Source organism: Anolis sagrei, chromosome 3, assembly GCF_037176765.1.
Source record: "Anolis sagrei isolate rAnoSag1 chromosome 3, rAnoSag1.mat, whole genome shotgun sequence".
Lineage (NCBI taxonomy): Eukaryota > Metazoa > Chordata > Lepidosauria > Squamata > Dactyloidae > Anolis > Anolis sagrei.
This window is the reverse complement of record NC_090023.1, coordinates 243,473,506-243,494,582: the sequence shown is the minus strand read 5'-3', so window position 1 is coordinate 243,494,582 and position 21,077 is coordinate 243,473,506. Positions and strand designations below refer to the sequence as shown.

General features: G+C 41.3%; 1 protein-coding gene across 2 annotated transcripts in view; it reads right to left on the bottom strand.

Annotated features, from left to right (window-relative positions):
• MME (membrane metalloendopeptidase) overlaps positions 1-19,385 on the bottom strand; it is a 94,875-nt gene extending 75,490 nt beyond the window's left edge. Inside the window, exon 1 of one of the 2 annotated variants that reach the window (XM_060767670.2) lies at positions 19,263-19,385. The gene's annotated coding sequence lies outside the window, so the exon portion shown is untranslated. The other variant, XM_060767668.2, reaches the window with a different exon arrangement.
• Between the last annotated feature and the right edge of the window lie 1,692 nt (positions 19,386-21,077).

The following is a 21,077-nucleotide window of genomic DNA, read 5'->3' as shown; positions in this document are numbered from 1 at the left end:
ATTTGCTGTGGACTAACAGCTGATGGTTCACAAACTGGCATTGGTCCATGGACTGCCATTTTGAGCAGCACTGTTTTACAGAAATAGTTTGGTACTTTTTGTCCAACATGGAACATAGGTATTCATTCAGTTCAAAGTTGGAGCCTTCTGTCACGCAATGGGTTAAACCCTTGTGCCGGCAGGACTGAAGGCCGACAGGTTGCAGGTTCGAATCTGGGGAGATTGTGGATGAGCTCCCCCTGTCAGGTGTAGCTCCCCATGCGGAAACATGAAAGAAGCCTTCCACAAGGATGGTAAAACATCAAAACATCTGGAGTTCTCCTGGAAAATGTCCTTGCAGATGGCCAATTGCTTCACACCAGAAGCAACTTGCAGTTTCTCAAGTTGTTTCTGGCATGAAAAAAAGTTCAAAGTTGTGGGAAAGGAATTGCACATGTTGTGCCATTTTGCATAAGGTGTGCATGGATGTACACGTACATTGCATTCTGATGTGCATTTCAGTGTGCATTTGGTAATATATTTGGTGTTTTTTTCACTTATATAACATTGACTTTCAATCCAGAAATGGCGTAGCACAATTGGCACATAACTATATGTGAAGATTTACTCTACACAATGTCTTCTTTATTTATTTGACAAAAAAAATCAATACCAATTCTCCTACTCTTCTTATAATTCTCCATGTTATTTTTTCAGAAGCTTAACTCCACATGTCTACCTCTAGCTTTTCTTAACTAGTTCCCAAGTATCCCTGCAACATGATGATAGTCCATTATTAGACCGGAACTGATCGCAAGGGGAATCCAAAAGAGGCAAACAGCAGCATTTTCATATCAATTAAGCCATTCTCTTCATTTTTTTTTTACTCTTTTTGGGAGCAGGCTTCACTGCACATTCAAAACAAAACCATCCAATATGCTTTGCAGGTTTAGCTCTGAACAATAACATATTACTGGTAAAGTGCATCTTCATTCCTATCCCCTCCTAGATAAGACCTGAAGGAGGCTCAGAGGAAACAAATTATTCTTTTTTTAAGGGGTGGCAATTAGTATGTTTGCTATCAATTTAGTACCATTGTTACCAATCAAAAAGTGATGCCTAAGTTCACTCTAGTATTAACTTCCATTTCAATAATCCAACCACCAATTTCTAAAATATGATGCAAAGAAGAACATTATTTTTCTTCTGTAAAAGATGCATTATGCAAATGTCTCTGTTATTCTCTTATTTTATTGTTGAGGTCCTCTGAGAGCAGTAGCCTGCAAATATTCATAAATAATATATAATGTATTCATAAATAAACATTTGCATAACACTTAGAAATTTAAAAAACAGTGGGAACAGAACACACGAGCTGATTTATCTCATTTTCCAGAGCCTGGAAATGTTATTTCAGATTACAGCTCACACCAACCAGAAGACTTTAGCAGACGATTATGGACCATGGTGGCTGTGACAATGCTTGTTGAGAAAGAAAAAAATGTTGTGATCCAAAAAGGTAACAACCACAAGCTCTGTTGTTTATTAAAGACACTCCCCAATTTTAGTCACTACCACCTTCTGATTTTTTTTTTATTTGCAGAGGAAGAATTACTTGTAAAAATGTAAGAAAATCCCAGAGTTCTATTTTCTTGCTACAAGGCTAGACCAGAAGGGGATAATTTGGAATGGAAAAACCTGGTTTTTCTATCATCAATCACTTGGTGTACATAACTAGAAAAATGTTACAAAACACTCATATGCAAATTAGACAAAGTTTTGGGAACTTCAATTTCTCCAAGCTATGCTGTCTCAAACTATGGATCTTTATGGCTCTTTTGAGCAGAATTGAAAGGCTATGGTTCGTTCAGTAGTAGGCAGGCACACACTAGCTTGTGCAATTCGGCTGGAGAGTGATCCATTTTTGGTATCTGAATTTCATTGGGTACCCAGATCTGTTTTTGAGAACCTCCCAAAAACTGGCTAATGGAAATATCTGTTTTTGGCTAGACAGCTGAAAGATCTGGGAAGATCTGGCCCATTAGTGGCAATGGGGAGCTTACAAGGCTCCCCTTTCCATCCCTGGGATCCTTCCTTTTCTTCCTTTCAAGGGGGCCTGGGTTTGAGAAACGGGGTTAAGGAAGCACCCTTCCTGGGACCCTTTCCTTCCTTCCTTTCAAGGGACCCTGGGTTTGAGGATTAAGGAAGCAATGCCATGTACTCCCAAGCAGAAGGGAAAAGGCCATGCCTGGCAGCATGTGGGCCATTTCAGACAAAAGAAGAAGAAAAAGCAGCTGAGCCCTTGCTGTTACGGCCATCCAGAAAGCCGAAGAAGTAGAAGGAAAACAGTGGAAAGAATCCACACACAAGTCTAGCACACACTAAAGGTTTAGCCTGAAGCCTCTTCAGTTAGGATTGATGAAGGTTCCTATCTGAAACCCTGGAGGTCTGTTCTCAGCCATGTAATCCATAGACTTGTGCAGTAGGAAGGGTGGCTGATAATTATACACACCAGCCCTTCCCCATTGCATAAAATCCATTGCTATTGTATCCTCCTCAACTTAAAATCTCTTAACAAAACCATCTTCCAACTGTGCTCCTTATGATCAAACATTGTGTATAATCAGGAGGTTCTTCCTAATGTCTACTCCTAATTCCATTTATTGTACTTTGATTCTTTTGACTTAAATTCAGTGGGCTGACTTCTTAAAAGCCAGCTTTCTAATGGAAGAGGATCCTGTGTGTGTCTGTGTGTCAACACTTGTTCTCTTGAACTTTTATACAGGCACAAACTGGTGGGATTAATGGTTGGATCAGCTTGTAAATTACACTCATAAAGAGGGTGTGTGGCCATAGCTCTAACTCTATAAAATTGAGACACCTAGAACTTGGCAGCACTGAGGGAAGTATTGTGAATCCACACCTTCAATTTGTTTTTAAAATGGACGAATTCATTTGTATTAAGTAAAATTTATCTGTAACCTGTCACAACATCTTTAGTCACTAGGTGGCAAAGGTCTGTAATTTTTATAGGGATGAAGCTAGTTTCCTGGAATGTTAATTGCTCAGAGAAGGACTTCTGAAACTTTTTCCACTCACAACCACTGTCTGCTTGAGAAATACTTCCATGATTCCTTTCCATCCAATATTTTTTACATGATCCTGGGTATATAAGTATATAAAATAGGCACAAAGATCAAACATTTACTGATAATAAATCAGCATTTGCAAGGCTTGCTAAATAGGCCAATTTTCCTTTTTATGAAGTACAGCTGAAGCTATTTCTACAGAGTTCACTATAAACAAAACACTGCACACTGTTGCTAAGAGATTCATGCAAATGTCTAAATGGTATTCAGAAACATTTTAGTGCTGGCAAATTTTTCGTGACCTCAACATTGAGCTAAGGGGACCCCATTTGGGGTCTGAATCCATAGTGTAAGAAACAATAGCTTCAGTGGGCCACTAGGACTTGTATGTGCAATGTGTATGTATATGTGCCTTCAAGTTGTGTGTCAATATATGGTGACTGTATGAATTCCTGAGGGTTGATTTAGGCATAGAGATGGTTTTACTAGTTTCTTCCAGCAAAAGACAGCTTACAGCATGTATTCATTAGTGGTCTCACACTTTCTTTGCAATCACTAACAAGGGCTGATCCTGCTCGGTTTCCAAGGTCAGACAGGATCTAGTGGCTTCTAGATAAACAGCCTCATTCCATACATGACACCCTTCTGCAACTCCTCCTTATCTCCTATCTCACCACATGGAGATAAAACAAATATCTTTTAAAATCACTGATACATGGGGAGGGGTACCTTCCAGAGCAGAACATTCAAACTTATAAATCAATAGCCTTGGATAACCACCTCATCCAAGGGACTTCTGTGATGATGTATGTTTGGAATGTGCACAGAAATGCAAATTTGTGTCTTTCAAATGAAGAAACATTTCCCAAAATGAGATGAGGGAAAGTTCGGACCAAAATTCCACTTGATGCTCCCTTCAGCTTGGAAGTTCCACTGACCCCAAGATCAGCATCATTTAGCATTGCTGAAAACATTATATATACAAGCCCAGCACTATAGCATCTTAGTTTATTTTCCTTTCATGATTTGTACATGCACTGTTTAGATTTAATGGTCCATGATTGCAGTTAAAACCTGTGGTATAAGAATAATAAGCTTTCTGATGGTGTATGAAACCATCTAGCCTCCTTATTGGCCTCTGCCCTCCTTAATAAAGTCTCATATGTTGGTTTCACATTCTATAATATCATATTTCCACTTCCATGCTATTAAGTGATAGAAAATATCTGATGCACAAACACACAAAGCTTTATGGGTAATTTTTTTCTTTTTAAATCTAGTTTTTAGTTGTTTTCTTATTTCATCTTATGGACTATTTTTCATGAACATGAAAAGACAAAGTGAATCAGCCTATTCTGAAATTAATGCTTGGGGGAAAACAGGAACGTGTGAAGGGAAGGGTATGGTTAAGGATTCATAAGCAAAACCTCAGTCACTTTATCTTAGCCTGACCTACCTCCAAGGCTATTAGTGTAGATTAGTGAGGAGAAGGAAGGTTTCGTCAACCTCCTGAAAGAGAAGGAGGGATATAATGGTTGATATTCTACTAATGGCATATGCAGGTTAAGTCTATATGTATCTATAGCTGTTTCTGGCTGTTGAGATTTGTTTCTCCATAATAACCAGAGCCCCCCCCCCCCCCACCATGTAGTCACTATGCATACCCCCTATATTTTTTTAGTGACTGGTGGAGTATGGAGGAGATGGAAGTTTCTGGCTATGCCCCTGAAGCTAGATGCAGAATTATCACGTCATCTGCTGAGATCTCTGGATCCCAATGGATGATAAACAGTTCCGGCCCAACTTACCTGTCCAAACGTATCTCTCCCTATGAAGCATCACCGAGATAAGATCATATGGGGGGCCCTGCTCTCAGTCCCTCCTCTTTTGCAGGCGTGACTGGTGGGAATGAGAGATAGGGCCTTCTCAGTGGTGGCCCCTCGACTGTCGAATTCCCTCCCCAGTGATATTAGATCAGCCCCTTCCCAATCTTCAGAAACAGAGTGAAAACATGGCTCTGGGATCAAGCCTTCGGAGAACTACTGGAATTATGTAAAATGACTACTGGAATGACCTGCATCATTATTGCCAATAGCATGGTTTTATAGTGATTTAATGTTTTTAAAATGTTTTAATGTATTTTAATTTTGATCTTAATTTAATTTAATTGTTTATTTTAATTGTATATTGTTGTTAAGGCATTGAATTGTTGTCTATCTGTAAGCTGCCTTGAGTCCTCTTTGGGGTCAAGAAAGGTGGGATATAAATATAGTAAATTAAATACTCTACAGCTTGCTAGGGGGACAGAAACTATTCTAATTGCCTACCTAGAAATCTATGTCCTCATTGTGTGAGACCATGAGGATCCATAACAGGTCTCTAATAGAACAGCTATAAAGGGATGTTGTAGCAGCTAAATGGTGAGTGCAGTGAATGCTTAGAAGACATAGGTAGTATAGTCCAGCTTGTGGAACTGTGATGTTCAGCTCTGCAATTTAGTATTTTGACGAAAGTAAGTAAATAATAGAGAAATATATATAACAATTGGCCAAGAGTATGGACCTTTCCCTATTTCTCCTCACATAGGGTAGCTACTTTCATGCTGTGTGAAAAATCTATGGTTGAAAAGCTCATTCAAGCTGGCTCCATGATTTGTTTGTACCTTTTAACTAAAAAGACTCTCATGTTTTGTCTAATGGCTTGTTGTTCCTGTACCATTTCAAATCAAGGAGCTTATTTTGTCTACATAGTCATTCTAATGTAAGATTAGATACTTCTCATGTTGCCTAATCATGGAACCTTACATTTAGATTTGCAAGACAATAGAGTGTAGTTCTGGTTGTGTGCTGTTAGAAAGTTGATACCAACTGGAACTATTCATGTATAAGTGTAGAAATTTTAGTCAAAAAAATCAACTCGAAAAACTTGGGACAATTATCCATGGCTCAGTGTGAATACTAAGCCTCAACTGAGCGAGCCTCAACTCTTATCAAAAAAGTAATCATCCCCTTCTCTGAGTAGAGTGGTTAAAGGCAAGAGCTTTGTCTATTCTCAAGTCGCTCCTAACATGAAAAAAAGTATATTCTGTAAAAATCCAAAAGAAGGAGCAACGCCGTCTACCCTGACCACTGTGCAGCTACTTCTAGTCCAGGCATGGCCAAACAAATCAAGAACAATTTTAACCATCATAAACTGAATAGTATTTCAATGGAAGACCCCAGGGGTCATCCAGTCCAAACTCCCTTCAGCTGTGCAGAAAAAGCACAAAGTTCCCTGGCAGATGGAAATCCAGGCTCTGTTGTAATCATAAGCAGCAGCAGCAGTTTTAGTAATAGCAGCAACCCCAGGTGGCATCCAGTTCAACCCCCTTAAAAGCACAATCAAAGCACCCCAAACAGATGGCCATCTGGCCTTTATAGCAACAACAACAACAACAACAACAACAACAACAACAACAACAAAAGAAACCTCAAGTGCCATGTAGTTCAACTCCCTTCTGCCATGCAGGAAAAACACAATCAAAACACCCCTTGAGCGGTGGGAGGGAAATAAGGTTTTGGAAGCTAGAAAAGTATGGGAAAAGAGTCTGGGTGGTGAGGAAGGTGAGAAAAAAGTGTCTGGGTAGCAAGGGAAGTGAAAGGAAAAGAGTCTGAGTGGGAATTTTCTATTGGTACATACTAAACCTGTCAGTCTTCCTGTACAATTTTACTAAACTGATTTTCTATCCGTCTCTCTCCCTCTCTCTCTCTCTCCAATTAGAATCCTCCAGAGCCAGGGATGGATCTCTGGGATAAAACCAAATATGAAGTGAAGAGCACTGTGGCAATACCTGTCCTTGGAATCTGACTCACTCCAAACAATAAACATGGAGAAAGACCATGAAACTTCAGGAGAAATAGCAAATGTCACAGGTAACTACTAAGTAACTATGAAGGCAAATGAGAAAAGTTTCAACAGATGTTGAAACGACATCCAAGATAGCACATACTTTAGTTCTTGGAAAGGAGACTCAAAAGTGAGTCACCAGAGAGGACACCCTTCCCGTTTAACATCTGCAAAAAGTGGCATTATGAGAAATGCCTCTTAAGGCAGTCACAGGAAGTCATACAGATAATGGTAAAGATTTGACCTAGAAGAATCAAATCATTGGCAATAAGCCCTGCACAAGCAACTTACCAATCACACTCACAATTATACCTTCCTTCTATATCTGTTTGTTGTTCTTGTGTGCCTAAATTTGCAATTTGGATACCTCAGCAAGGAAACCAGTTATGACAGTTTAATGAACAAAAGATGCCAGATTTTGCTAGAACAGTGTCTCTCAACCTGGGGGTCAGGACCCCGAGAGGATCACGAGGGGGGATCAGAGGGGTTGCCAAATATTTTCTGTTGGTCATGGGGGTTCTGTGTGGGAAGTCTGGCCCAATTCTGTTGGTGGTGGGGTTCAGAATGCTCTTTGATTGTAGGTGAACTATAAACCCCAGCAACTCCAACTCCCACATGTCAAGGTCTATTTTCCCCAAACTCCACCAGTGTTCAAATTTCAGCATATTGAGTATTCATGCCAAGTTTGGTCCAGATCCATCATTGTTTGAGTCCACAGTGCCCTCTTGATGTGGGGGAACTACAACTCCAAAACTCAAGGTCAATGCCCACCAAACCCTTCCAGTATTTTCTGTTGGTCATGGGAGTTCTGTATGCCATGTTTCCTTCAATTCAATCATTGGTGGAGTTCAGAATGCTCTTTGATTGTATGTTAACTATAAATCCCAGCAACTACAACTCCCAAATGACAAAAACATTCTCCCTCCTCCACCCCACCAGTATTGAAATTTGGGCATATAGGGCATTTGTGCCAAATTTGATCCAGTGAATTAAAATACATCCAGCATATCAGATATTTACATTATGATTCATGACAGTAGCAAAATTACAGTTATGAAGTAGCAACAAAAATGATTTATGGTTGGGGGTCACCACACCATGAGGAACTGTGTCAAGGGGTCATGGCATTAGGAAGGTTGAGAAACACTGTGCTAGAAGAAATTTATTTATTTAATTAATTTACCATATTTATATACTGCCCCTCTCAGCCCGAAGGCGACACAAGGCGCTTCACCTACAATCAAAGAAATGATCTATTTCCCTTCTTTTTGGTTCTTTTATATTTCTTCCATTTAAAAATAAGCGGTAAAATAACAGTGCTCTTCAGTCTACTCAACAAAGAACTTTCCCCCATTTATTTGTTTATTCAATTAAGACCCCACTTTTCTCCCAAAATGTGACTAACCCAGCTAATGGAATACATTAAAACTATAGTTAAAACACAACATTAAAAAAAACAAAACACAATTAGTCAAACTATCCCTTTAAAACACCACTAATTTGAAAAGATTTAAAGCATTCAAAATATAATGAGGGAGACACACCACACACATACTGCTACATTTTATCACATAGACAAATGGGAGAACATTGAGTTGATTTATTGACCAGTTAAATGCATACAGATGTGGAGTACACATTATTGGCTTGTACAGATGTAAACTAACATCAACAGATCTAAACTAACATTCACAGTGCAATCCTATTCCTGAAAGGATAGCTATGCTTAGCAGGGAGTAAACCACATGGGACAGAGATGTACTCATAATTGTGATGCATGCACTGCAAAAATAACCACACTCATGTTGCTAAGCGAAAAGTTAAATCATTTAGACTAAACACTTCTCAGAGTTTGTAGATGCATGAAGTTCAAATTAGAAAATGACTGCTTCTTTAATTTGGTGGCTACATCAGTGCTGCCTACAAGGCAATTTATTAGCACACCAAGAGTTACCAGCTTTGACATGCAAATATGCTTTGTGAAGTCAGCACAACTTCCCCTCCCACAAGAGAGTTAGTTTTTATACTGCAGCCAGGGTGTTTCTATTATTTAAAGGCGCCCCGCTGAACTGTTCTTACCTGTAGCTTTTTTATTAAACCAGAAAACCGCTTTACAGGCCACCCAGTCAGGATCCCTTTATGTCTTAATTGCATGCATCACAAAGGCTTGGGAATAATTAAAGTAGATATGAGCTCAGGTATTGTAGTGCCATTCTACTTCACCAAGGGTTTCTATGTTCCACCCCCACTTGCCCCCTGAAGCACAGACAAAACAGGAAAATTACAAGTACTTGGACTGGTTATGAGCTATGGTGGCAGAAACGGTAATTAAGACATTTGTGTGATTTTTTTGTTTTCATTTCTCTCATTGAAAGTTAAAATTTGATTTCTGAAGGCTGGACTAAACCTACTGCACAATCTTCTTTAAAATGTTTTAGATGAGTTTAGCTGTTGTGAGGGGCAGGGATACAAAAATGAGGACCTTGACTCCCAAATACAAATTCTTCCCACCTCCCCTTTAATTCTCAAATTTCTAGCATTGGAGCAACTTAAACATTTTGAGCATTTGGGAAGACACTTCAGGCATCCCAAGAAAAGGGGCAGGAAAAGATAACAAGGGAATGTATTTATCATGTCAGAAGCAAATTGAGGGCACAGTTATAAAGTATTTAAAAACACAAAGAAAGTTAAAAATATTGTACTAAATATTCTTTGATCAGAAGTTGGCCATTTTGAGTGCCTGGTGTCGCTGTAAGAAGATCCTCCATTGTGCATGTGGCAGGGCTCAGGCTACATTGTACTAAGTGTTCTGTGGTTTGCTCTTCTCCACACTCACATGTCATAGACTCCACTTTGTAGCCCCATTTCTTAAGATTGGCTCTGCACCTTGTGGTGCCAGAGCACAGCCTGTTCATCACCTTCCAAGTCACCCAGCCTTCTGTGTGCCAAGGAGAGAGTTTCTTATCCGGTATCATACATGGTTTCAGGTTCCTGGTTTTAGGCTGCCACTTTTGGACTCTTGTTTGCTGAAGTGTTCCTGCAAGTATCTCTGTCAATCTTAGAAAACTATTTCTTGATTTAAGGCATTGGCATGCTGGCTGATATCTGAACAGAGGATGGACCGGAGATGTCAATGACTTGGTCTTTTCATTATTGACTGCTACTTCATGACAAATGTCAGGTGATGCAATACCGGCTAAACAGTATAATTTCTCCAGTGGTGTAGAGCATAGACATCCTGTGATAATGCAGCAGGTCTCATTAGAAGCCACATCCACATGGTGACATGCATTCCACACTGGGCATGTGTATTCAATAACAGAGTAGCAAAGTGCAAGGACAGATGTCTTCACTGTGTCTGGTTGTGATCCCCAGGTTGTGCCAGTCAGTTTCCATATAATATTATTTCTAGCACCCATGGAGAGTGAGAGAACCCTCCCCACAGGATCATAACACATCCGGGCATCCTCTGGGCAATATCTTTGTAGACTGCTGATTCTCTCACACAGAAGGAACTTGCAGTATGCAACCAAACAAACCAAGGGAATGTGAACATGGCAAATGTAAATGTTCTATGTGTGAAGAATTTTCAGTGCCTCATTGTTTGCAATGCAAGAAATTTGGGGACTATAGAAAGGTTCTACATTTGAGGATGGCAAAATGGATACTGGGAGATAATTCTCACATTTTACTTCCCCCATAATTCTATGTCCAGATAACAACTATCATTAAACCAGTATTCATTATGTGGATTTACAGCTATGTTTGTTTTGGGTTGAAGCAAGTTTTCCGGACCGTGTAGCCATATTCCAGAAGCATTCACTCCTGACGTTTTGCCTGCATCTATAGCATCTCAGAGACTGTGAGGTCTGTTGGAAACTAGGAAAATGGGGTTTATATATCTATGGAATGTCCAGGGTGGGAGAGAGAATTCTTGTCTGTTTGAGGTAGGTGTGAATGTTCCAACTGGCCACCTTGATTAACATTTAATGGCCTAGCAGTTTCAAGGTCTGGCTTCTTTGTGCCTAGGGGAATCATTTGCTATGAAGTTTGTTTTGTTGGTTGAAACCACCTTAAATCCCAGACTGGGGAAGAGAAGGAGGAGAAGGTATTCCACTGAACTGGATAACTGATTTTTGAGTAGACCTATATGGACTCATTCTATCAGAAATACATATCCTTGAGAATGGATGACTAGGGGAGCAATGAATATTCCCTATTACTCATTTCCCAGTCAGAAAATAGGTTTCATGACAATCTGGAAACCCACCGGGAAAGATAACAAAGACATGAGACTTCTTCCAGTATTTGAATTGTTCCAAAGTGTTTGGAGGAATATTATGTGTGGAAAAACATAATAGGTATTTCTGTACAAAAGTTGGAAAGCTCTAAAAGGGGGAGAATATTGTGTACAAATATTTATTTTCTCCTGAAGGGGAGAAAACTTTAATCATGCTTTGTCTTTGCATGTAAGGATGAAGTAATCAAGCACTAACAGATGACACTGCTGTTCTTAGGCCAAATCTACACTGCCCTATATTCCAGGATCTGATCCCAGATTCTGCTTGGAACTGGATTATGTAAGTTTACACTTCCAGATAATCTGTGATAAACAGATAATCTGGGATCAGATTCTGGGATATAGGGGAGTGTAGATCCAGCTCTAGTGTCCATCTTCTTATTCAATTAGATACCTGGCTGCATCCAGAAAACTTTGCATATCTTTGTTCCTCTGAATTATAATCTGGGCTAATAAACAAAGAATATACTCTTATCAATTGGATATTATTTCTTATAGAATACCCTAAAACCAGTGTCTGGAAAAGTTATACTATGGATTAAAATGTCAAGGAGCTGACATCTTTTCAAAGTTCAGGTATATCTCAAAGCGTTTGACAGTGAAACTTCAATTTGCCTAGGGTTTGTATGGTTGCCCAGCACTGTTTTTTTCTCCTCTGTCCAGTTGAACTGTTTTTTAAACCACTGCCAGCATTAGGAATTTGATGAAAGGAGCCTGGAGCAGGAATGATATTCAGTGTTGGGTTGCAGACATGTGTTGGCAGTACAAACTTTAATAAAGAAAGCTTGAGCTAGAAACAAGTGAGATTCTAATCAGCCCATTTTACTGGAAGCACATTTGATTTCCTACAACAGGCAAGGTAGACGTTTGTTGCCTCCATAATTCCTTAATGATCATGCATGAAAAAGAAGAGCAGACGAGCCTGCTTGTGTCAGTTACCCTCAACATGTTAAGCAGCATAGAACTCAAAATAGAAATCATAAGAAAAAAGAAGGCTGTTAAGAGGGAGAAAATATCTCTGTTCTTTGTGGAAGGAGTTTTCAAGTGGTCTACAGAAGGTTCAGAATGTTTCATTTCCTTCTGCAAAGCTTACATGACCTGATTGTTCCATTTCATTTGTGCTTAATTTTGAACAAAATGTCAATCGAAATATGTTGAACTGCATTTTCTTTTGGTGCAGGAGTCTATCCATACGCCTTCCATGTTATGTCTGCTCCTGCACCAAATTTTCTGTTAAATAAGTAGTGTCTAACACATTTATTGAGATATGCCTGTAATTCCCATCCAGAATGGTATGTGGATGAAAGCAGGAACCAATATCACTTTTGATTGGAGCATGCCTCCATTGCTGTTGTTTTTGTGTACCCTCACAAAACAAAAAAACAAACCCTAAGGTGAACCTATAATGTATTGTCAAAGGCTTTCTTGGCCAGAATCACTGAGTTGTAAGTTTTTTGGGCTGTATGGCCATGTTCCAGAAGCATTCTCTCCTGACATTTTGCCTATATCTATGGCAGGCATCCTCAGAGGTTTTGAGGTCTGAACCTCACAACCTCTGAGGATGCCTGCCAGAGATGCAGGTGAAACATCAGGAGAGAATGCTTTTGAAACATGGCCACACAGCCTGAAAAACTTACAACAACCCAGTGAACCTATCATTTTTTTCTCGGTAAAATTTATTCAAAGCTTTTGACTTCCTCTGAGGCTGAGAATGTAGCTTGTCCATGGTTGCAAAATGGGTTTCCATGACCAAGTGGAGATTTGAACTCTTGTCTCTAGAATCACAGTACACTGTTCAAACTTTTACACCATGTTATTACTCAAATACAAGAAATCACTGAACTTTAATACATGCGTAAAACCTATGCATGTTTTTGCAAATATAAAACCTATGCAGATTTTTTGTGTGTCAGGAGTGACTTGAGAAACTGCAAGTCACTTCTGATGTGAGAGAACTGGCTGTCTGCAAGGATGTTGCCCAGGGGATGCCCAGATGTTTTGATGTTTTACCATCCTTGTGGGAGGTTTCTCTCATCTTCCCGCATGTGGAGCTGACAGAGGGAATTCATCCATGGTCTCTCTGGATTTGAACCTCTGATCTGTCAGTCTTCAGTTCTGCCAGCAGAAGGGTTTAAACTATTGCCCCACTGGAGGCTATGCAGATGACACATTTAAGTAGCAATGACAAGAAACAGGGCTCTGGAACCAGCAATAAAAAACAATAGGAGCATTTACAACTTTGTAACTTGAACGGATGGCATCTATTTCTAGGAAAATCCTACTTCATTGACCAGCTTTGGTGAGTCTGTTAAAGATGTGTCTAAGACATATGGTACATTTTCCAACTTTCAAGGAGGAATACTTCTCACTGCTCCTTGACCTACATTGGCAGACATAAGAAGCATTCCATAGTGGCAGCATGATGGGTTGGCTGTGTCAGTTTCGGAAATAAGGCTTTGGCAAGAAAACGGTGCCTCCGAGGTGAAATTGACATAAAATTGACTCGTCTTTCCCCAAAGCAGAAGTTATGAATTTAAAGAAACAATGGGCAGAAAGAGCTTCAAAAAGAGAAGTGGAAATATAGCTGTGACTCAAGTTGAAACTATAACAAATTTGGATTGCTGTTTATGGCCCTTAATTGATTCGACAAACAGGAAGCTATGGCAACCATAGGCTACTTCTCACCTTCCAATTTAAATGCATGAGAGCATGCCTTGTGTTTAAGGTGCAAACGCTGACTGAAAGTAACAAGCTCTGAGATGAGACCTGCGAAGTGTGACACCTCTGCAAAGGCAACTACTAGATCCGTTCCGTAAATAGATTGCTTTCCCTTTTAACACAGCAATGGCTATTTTTGTTTGGCCTCTTGGCCTGTGTTATTCATTAATAAGAAAATTTTGTTGTATTCAAACAGATCAGAAATCTTCTGGAATACAAAGTGACTCTTTTTCGATAGTAAAATCTTTGAAAGCAGCAAAAATCACAGAACATACCTCCTCTTCCATGGAGCCCACTAGAAGAACAGGTTTGAATGTGTGGCTGATGAATACAGATAATGTGCTCACTGAAGTTGAATTTCAGATCTTGTTTCCTAACTGCCTAGACCAGGTCCAAAGATGTTGGGTTACTAGGGGCTAGTTGTCCTTACTGCTTTGACAGGAAGCAGAATTCTTACATGCACACACAGATTCAGGCACTTCTGCATAAATGCACATATGTCTTCTAATGAGAAAATTATCAATATTGTGTGCCAATTAGAGAAAAGTGGTGATTGTATGGAGATATCCTGTCTAACATACATCTTCATGATTTCTTAAGGCATTTGGTATTTTGAACACAGAGCTGTGCCACACTTGACAGATTTAAACAACTAGAAAGAATTGATCCAGTGTAATGTTGCGGTTTGAATGTTGGATTACGACTCTGGGAACCAGGGATGATATTCCACTCAGCCATGGAAACCCAGTGGGTGATCCTGGACAAGCCACACATTCACATTCTTACAGAAAGGCAATACGAAACTTCCCCTAAATAAATCTTGGCAAGAGAATGCTATGAGATGGTTGCCTAAGTAAGTTGAAATCAACTTGAAGGTACTTGACAACTAGAAAGAAGTGTTTGCAAACAGATATCACTTAGTTGTTGTGAGTTTTCCAAGGTGTATGGCCATGTTCCAGAAGCATTCTCTCCTGACGTTTTGCCTGCATCTATGGCAGGCATTCTCAGAGGTTGTGAGGTCTCACAGCCTCTAAGGATGCCTGCTATAGAGACAGGCAAAACATCAGGAGAGAATGCTTCTGGAACATGGCCATACAGCCTGAAAAACTTACAACAACCCAGTGATTCAGGCCATGAAAGCCTTTAACAATACATTGAAACTGTTCCAAGACACATGAAAATTGGAAAAAACTAAGTACCAGACCTGACAACCTCTGAGGATGCCTGCCATAGATGCAGGTGAATCATCAGGAGAGAATGCTTCTGGAACATGGCCATACAGCCCAAAAAACCTTAAAACAACCCAGTGAGTCCAGTCATGAAAGTCTTCGACAATATGATGTGAGGTCTTTTGGAAACTAGGATTTCAATTGCATGTCTGTGTAGTCTGACATGGTAGTTGTTAGAGTGGTCCAGCATTTCTGAGTTCTCAAATAAACACGAATCAAAGAACATTAAAAGCATTGCAGACTAACACAACGAGAGAAGTCAACCATAGCAGAGCACCTGATAAACTAACCTGGACACAGCATATTATTTGAGAACACAGAAATGCTGGACCAGTCTAGCAACTACCATGTCAGGCTACACAGTGAAGCCATTGAAATCCACAAGCATGTGGACAATTAAAAAAAAAAGGAGAAAACTATGAAATGAACAAAATCTGGTTACCAGTATTAAAAAAAACACTAAAATCATAACAGTAAATAAAGAACATCACTCAAAAACAGGAGATTTCCAGACAAGAAACAATCAGGGCCAGCTAATCACCTTCCAGCAAAGGATTCCCCTAGGCACTAAGAAGCCAGACCTTGAAACTGCTAGGCCATTAAATGCTAATCAAGGTGGCCAATTGAAACATTCACAGCTACCTCAAACAGACAAGAGTTCTTTCTCCCATCCTGGGCATTCCACAGATATATAAACCCCATTTTCCTAGTTTCCAACAGACCTCACAACCTCCGAGGATGTTTGCCATAGATGCAGGCAAAACATCAGGAGAGAGTGCTTCTCAAACATGGCCATACAGCCTGGAAAACTCACAACAACCCAGTGATTCCAGCCATGAAAGACTTCAACAATAGATTAGGTCAAAGACATTCTATAGCTATTCCATACTTCCCTCAAATATTTTCTCCAGCAAGAAAAGAGATGGATTAAACTGAGCAAAGAACATGGAAGGCTTATAAAGACATCATTTGGACATGTCTGTGAATGAGACAGAAGGACAGTCCAGCTTTTGCCAAGAAGCATTTCTAGGGTAAAGAAGTGGAGAAATCATTCTGAAAACACGCTATGAGAGGCAGCAAGAACCCCAAGAAATCTATTCCAGTGTTCCTTTTGTAAACAACCGTGACTGAACTCATTACACGTCTGCCTGAAGCCAAAGGTTGAAACTGTGAAGGTTTAAATGCTTCTTTAAGTTAATCAACAAGAACAGTTTCCTCTGTGAGTGAAATGTAATAAGCATTTGCAACAAGTAACTGCACACCAAATACCAGCATTTACTTCTGGAAGAGTCGAAAAAATGATGCTGAGTAGCACATGGTAAAAAAATATGATGGGGAGGGAGAGAAGAAAAGTTGCACTGAGTTTGTGGAACAATTTCAAAACACAAACAGGCTGTTTTAAAAAGGTGGACCCAATTTGAAATTGCTGTAGCTCTGCAACTACGACGCACTCGGGAATTGTGTATATTAATGCGTTCTTTGGATACATAATCATTTTTAAAAAAACACACTCATAATAAGGAGAGAACATTGAAATATCATCAAAAGTATTTTCAAACAACTGGGAAAAGGTCTCCGTTGTTAGAGAAAGAATTGCTTATATGATACATAATTTTGAATGCTAAGTTTGACAAAACAGTGCATCTGACACCATGTTTGACTCCAAGATGGTCCACTTGACTTCAAAAATCACTCTGTCCTTTGTTTTGCACTGTGATGCACAAATGCATGATTGAAATGCTTCTTTACATAAATGGTTTAGCTATCTAACTGGCTAGTGTTCCTTTAGATGCTATGAAGGGTCCATTCATACCTTTTATTAGACCAGCGTTTCTCAATCTGGGGGTCGGGACCCCGGGGGAGGGGGTCATGAGGGGGCATCAAAGGGGTCACCAAAGACCATCAGAAAACACAGTATTTTATGTTGGTCACAGGGTTCTGTGTGGGAAGTTTGGCCCAATTCTATAGTTGGTGGAGTTCAGAATTATTGTTGATTGCAGGTTAACTATAAATCCCATGAACTCCAACTCCCAAATGATGAAATCCAATTCCACCAGTATTCAAATTTGGGCATATTGGTTATTTGTGACAAATTTGGTCCAGTGAATGAAAATACATCCTGCATATCATTATGATTCATAACAATAGCAAAATTACAGTTACGAAATAGCAATGAAAATGATGTTATGGTTGGGGGTCACCACAACATGAGGAACTGTATTAAGGGGTTGCGGCATTAGGAAGGTTGAGACCACTGTATTAGGCTCTCACCAAACTGTGTTTGAGCACAGGAGCCTACTTAAAGAGGAAAGGGAAGTGTTTTACTCAGGCAAGTTACTGCATTGGAAAGAGAGCGCTCCTTAATTTGGATCTCCTCTCTAAGAGCAATTCTTCTCTCCCAGAACTCTTCCCTGACTTGCAGCCAGAAGACAATAGGCACTGGTCAGCCAAATCTTAATGCCCACAGGAAGAAAATAATAATAGCAGAAGACTAGCATATAAAGAAAGGAATAATCGCTGTTTCATATTAAGGCAATCTGAAACACAAGGGGTAACATTCACATGCCCAGTGTTATGAATGTTTATGTTATTGATGTCATCATACCATCAGGAAGAAGTATTAAAATATATCAAATGAAGTAATAACTTCTAGCTTCTAGTTTTTGGTTTAGTTTCAGTTCTCTTTGTGAACTAAACACAAGAAAGGAAGTTTCAACCAGAAGATGTGCTATGTGTTGTCAAAGGCTTTCATGACCAGAATCAATGGGTTGCTGTGAGTTTTCCGGGCTGTATGGCCATGTTCCAGAAGCATTCTCTCCTGACTTTTCAGCCACATCTATGGCAGGCATCCTCCGAAGTTGAGTCCTTAACCTCTGAGGATGGCTGCCATAGATGTGAGTGAAATGTCAGGAGAGAATGCTTCTGGAACATGGCTGCACAGCTCCCAGAAAACTCACAGCAACCCATTGATTCTGGTCATGAAAGCCTTTGACAACACATAGCACATCTTCTGGTTGAAACTTACTGGACATCTACAGTTAGGACCCCACTACCAAAAGTTAAGGAGTGTATTCGCTCCCTCTTTCGCATAGGAGTAGTTAGGGGGAGAAAGAGTGGGCAGAAACACTGTTCCAGAAGTTCAAAGCAGCAATGTCTTTTCATGCCTCTGCCTTCCCAAAGGAGAGGTCCTGGGCCCTTCCACACAATCCTATATCCCTGAATATCAAGGCAGAAAACCCCACAATATCTACTTTGAATTGGGTTATATGTGTCCACACTCAGGGCCCTTCCACACAGCCTTATATCCCAGGATATCAAGGCAGAATAACCCACAATATCTGCTTTGAGCTGGGTTATTTGAGTCCACACTTCCATATATCCCAGTTCAAAGCAGATAGTGTGGGATTTTATTCAGCTGTGTGGAAGGAGCCACAGACAGTGTGATTTTCTGTCTTGATATTCTGGGATATAGGGCTGTGTGGATGGGCACCAAAGAAAACCCGACATAGTCGAAAGCAAATTGTAATGAGTGTGTGTGTGTGTGAGAGAGAGCAGGGGATGCACTCTAGACATGCTCAGAGGTCCTCCTCTCCTCCCTTCCAAGTAGCCAAGTGATGCTTGGGGGACTCGACGGTCCCAGTGCTCCTTCCCAATAGGAAGCTGCCCAACTTCTCTTCCTTTTTCTTTCCCCTACAGGTGAAGTTTCCCCTGGACTCTGGTCTCCGCTCCCTTTCCTTAGCCCCCTTGGCTTTTCTATCCCACCCCCCTTCCATCCTTAACTGGGTCCAGTTTCTGTGCCCACCCCCAAAACAAGCAAGCAAGCAAGCCAACCCGATCCCCAGCCCCTCTCTCGACTTACCCCGCCGCTCCTGGGAGAAGTTCGAGCCAGATGGGAACAGACGCATCCCCGGCCAAGATTTTTTTTTTTGGAGGGGGGAGAGAAAAGGCGCAAAAGGGGCGGCAGTGGGAGGCGAGAGAAGTCACCGGGAGGGTGGGAGGAGATGGGGGGCAGAGCAAAGCAAGGCAAGGCAAGGCAAGGCAAAGCAGGAGCGTCTCTCTCACTCTTGTCTGTCTTTCTCTCTCTCTCTCTGTGTCTCTCTCTCTTCCTCCCCCGGGGCTCAGGCTGCTTTCCTTGCCCGGAGGAGAGGCATCGCCAACACGCCGGAGGTCGGTCTCTCCCTCTCCCTCTCTCTCCCCCCCCCCACCCCCGAGCAGGAGGGGAGAAGCGGGGGTTCCTTGCCAGCAGAGACGCCGAACGGCTTGGACGCAATCCTGGTCTCCCCTCCCTCCGCAAGTACATTCACACATATAGAGATATACACACAAACACCGGGTCTCCTTTTCCGCCACTCTCGGGGACTTCGGAGCCCCCCTCCCCTCTTTCTCTCGGGTCTTGGTGAGCTTCTGATAGGGACAAGATGGAAAGAATTCCTCATCGTCCTCATCTCTTTCTCCATCCGCTTCCCACTCCTCAAACAGACCCGAATATCCTCCCTGGGAAACCCCTTTGCCCTCCCCCGTTGTCCCCTCTCCCTCTGTGGACATGGGACCCCTTTCTTCACCAGAGCCTTCTTCACAAGTCCGGCTCGGGATAGGAGGTAACCTCGTTTTGGGGTCGCTTGGGTACGTCCTAATCCCAGTGGGGCTGATGGAAAGGGGTGCCAGAAGTAGACCTGCTTCTGCACCCCTCCACTGAAAATCCTCTCCCCAACTTTCTCCATTGCAACTGCAATCTTTTTTAAAAACAGTTTGAAGGCTCACAATTGCTGATCTGTCCCTGGTTGGATTGCTAAAACCTTCTATCTGCACACCTCTGATTTGGTTACCTTGAGATGAAAAAGGCATCTTCTGCAGAAGCTCAACCGAGTAGACCTGGAGTCCATGGAGAAATCCATAGAGCCAAGGGCTTCCCCCCCCCCCCCCCCAAATTCCTAGCAATACATTTCAAAGTTATTTGAGGAATCCATGTGTGCACACAAGAAGAACCTTAGGTTGCACATTTCAGGTGACTTGAGGTGAATCTACACTGTAGAATTAATGCAGTTTGACACCAATTTGACCACCAAGGCTAAATGCCACAGAATCCAGACATTTGTAGTTTAGTGAAGCACCAGCACTCTTTGTCAGTGTAACTTTGGGTTGTTGTAGGTTTTTCCGGCTATGTGCCCATGTTCTAGAAGCATTCTCTCCTGACATTTCACTTGCATCTATGGCAAGCATCCTCAGAGGTTGTGAGGTCTGACCAGGCCTGTAGCCAGGATTTCGGTTTTTTTTTGGGGGGGGGGTAATTTTTTTTCAGGGGGGGGGGTTTGGGGGGGGGCTAAGTTTCAAGGGGGGGTGAGTCTGAGTGAAAGAGGGTCTAGCCTAGCAAACCTTTTGTATCATTACCCCAATACCCCCATGCATATGGGATATATTGAGTATGGTGATCAGATCATGATATGAATAAACATAACAGTTTAAATAATGCACCAGTAAGGCCTTTTCGCAAACCACCATTTCGGGGGTGGTTACCCCCCCCCCCCCCCGGCTACATGCCTGGGTCTGACCCAATGATTCCATCCATGAAAGCCTTCGACAATACTTTCCATAGCATAGAACCATTGTGGTTAAAGAAGTCTCAAACTGCATGAATTCTACACTGTAGATCAGTGGTTCCCAACCTGGTGTCCATGGATCACTGGTGGTCCGCAGGAACTAAAATATGGTCCACAGCCTCACAGTTACTACATTGTTGCAACAAGAGCGACTGGTCTCGTGAAATCCTCTTATAGTTTGTTGTTGTTGTTCATTCGTTCAGTCGTCTCCGACTCTTCATGACCTCATGGACCAGTCCACGCCAGAGCTCCCTGTCGGCCGTCACCACCCTCAGCTCTT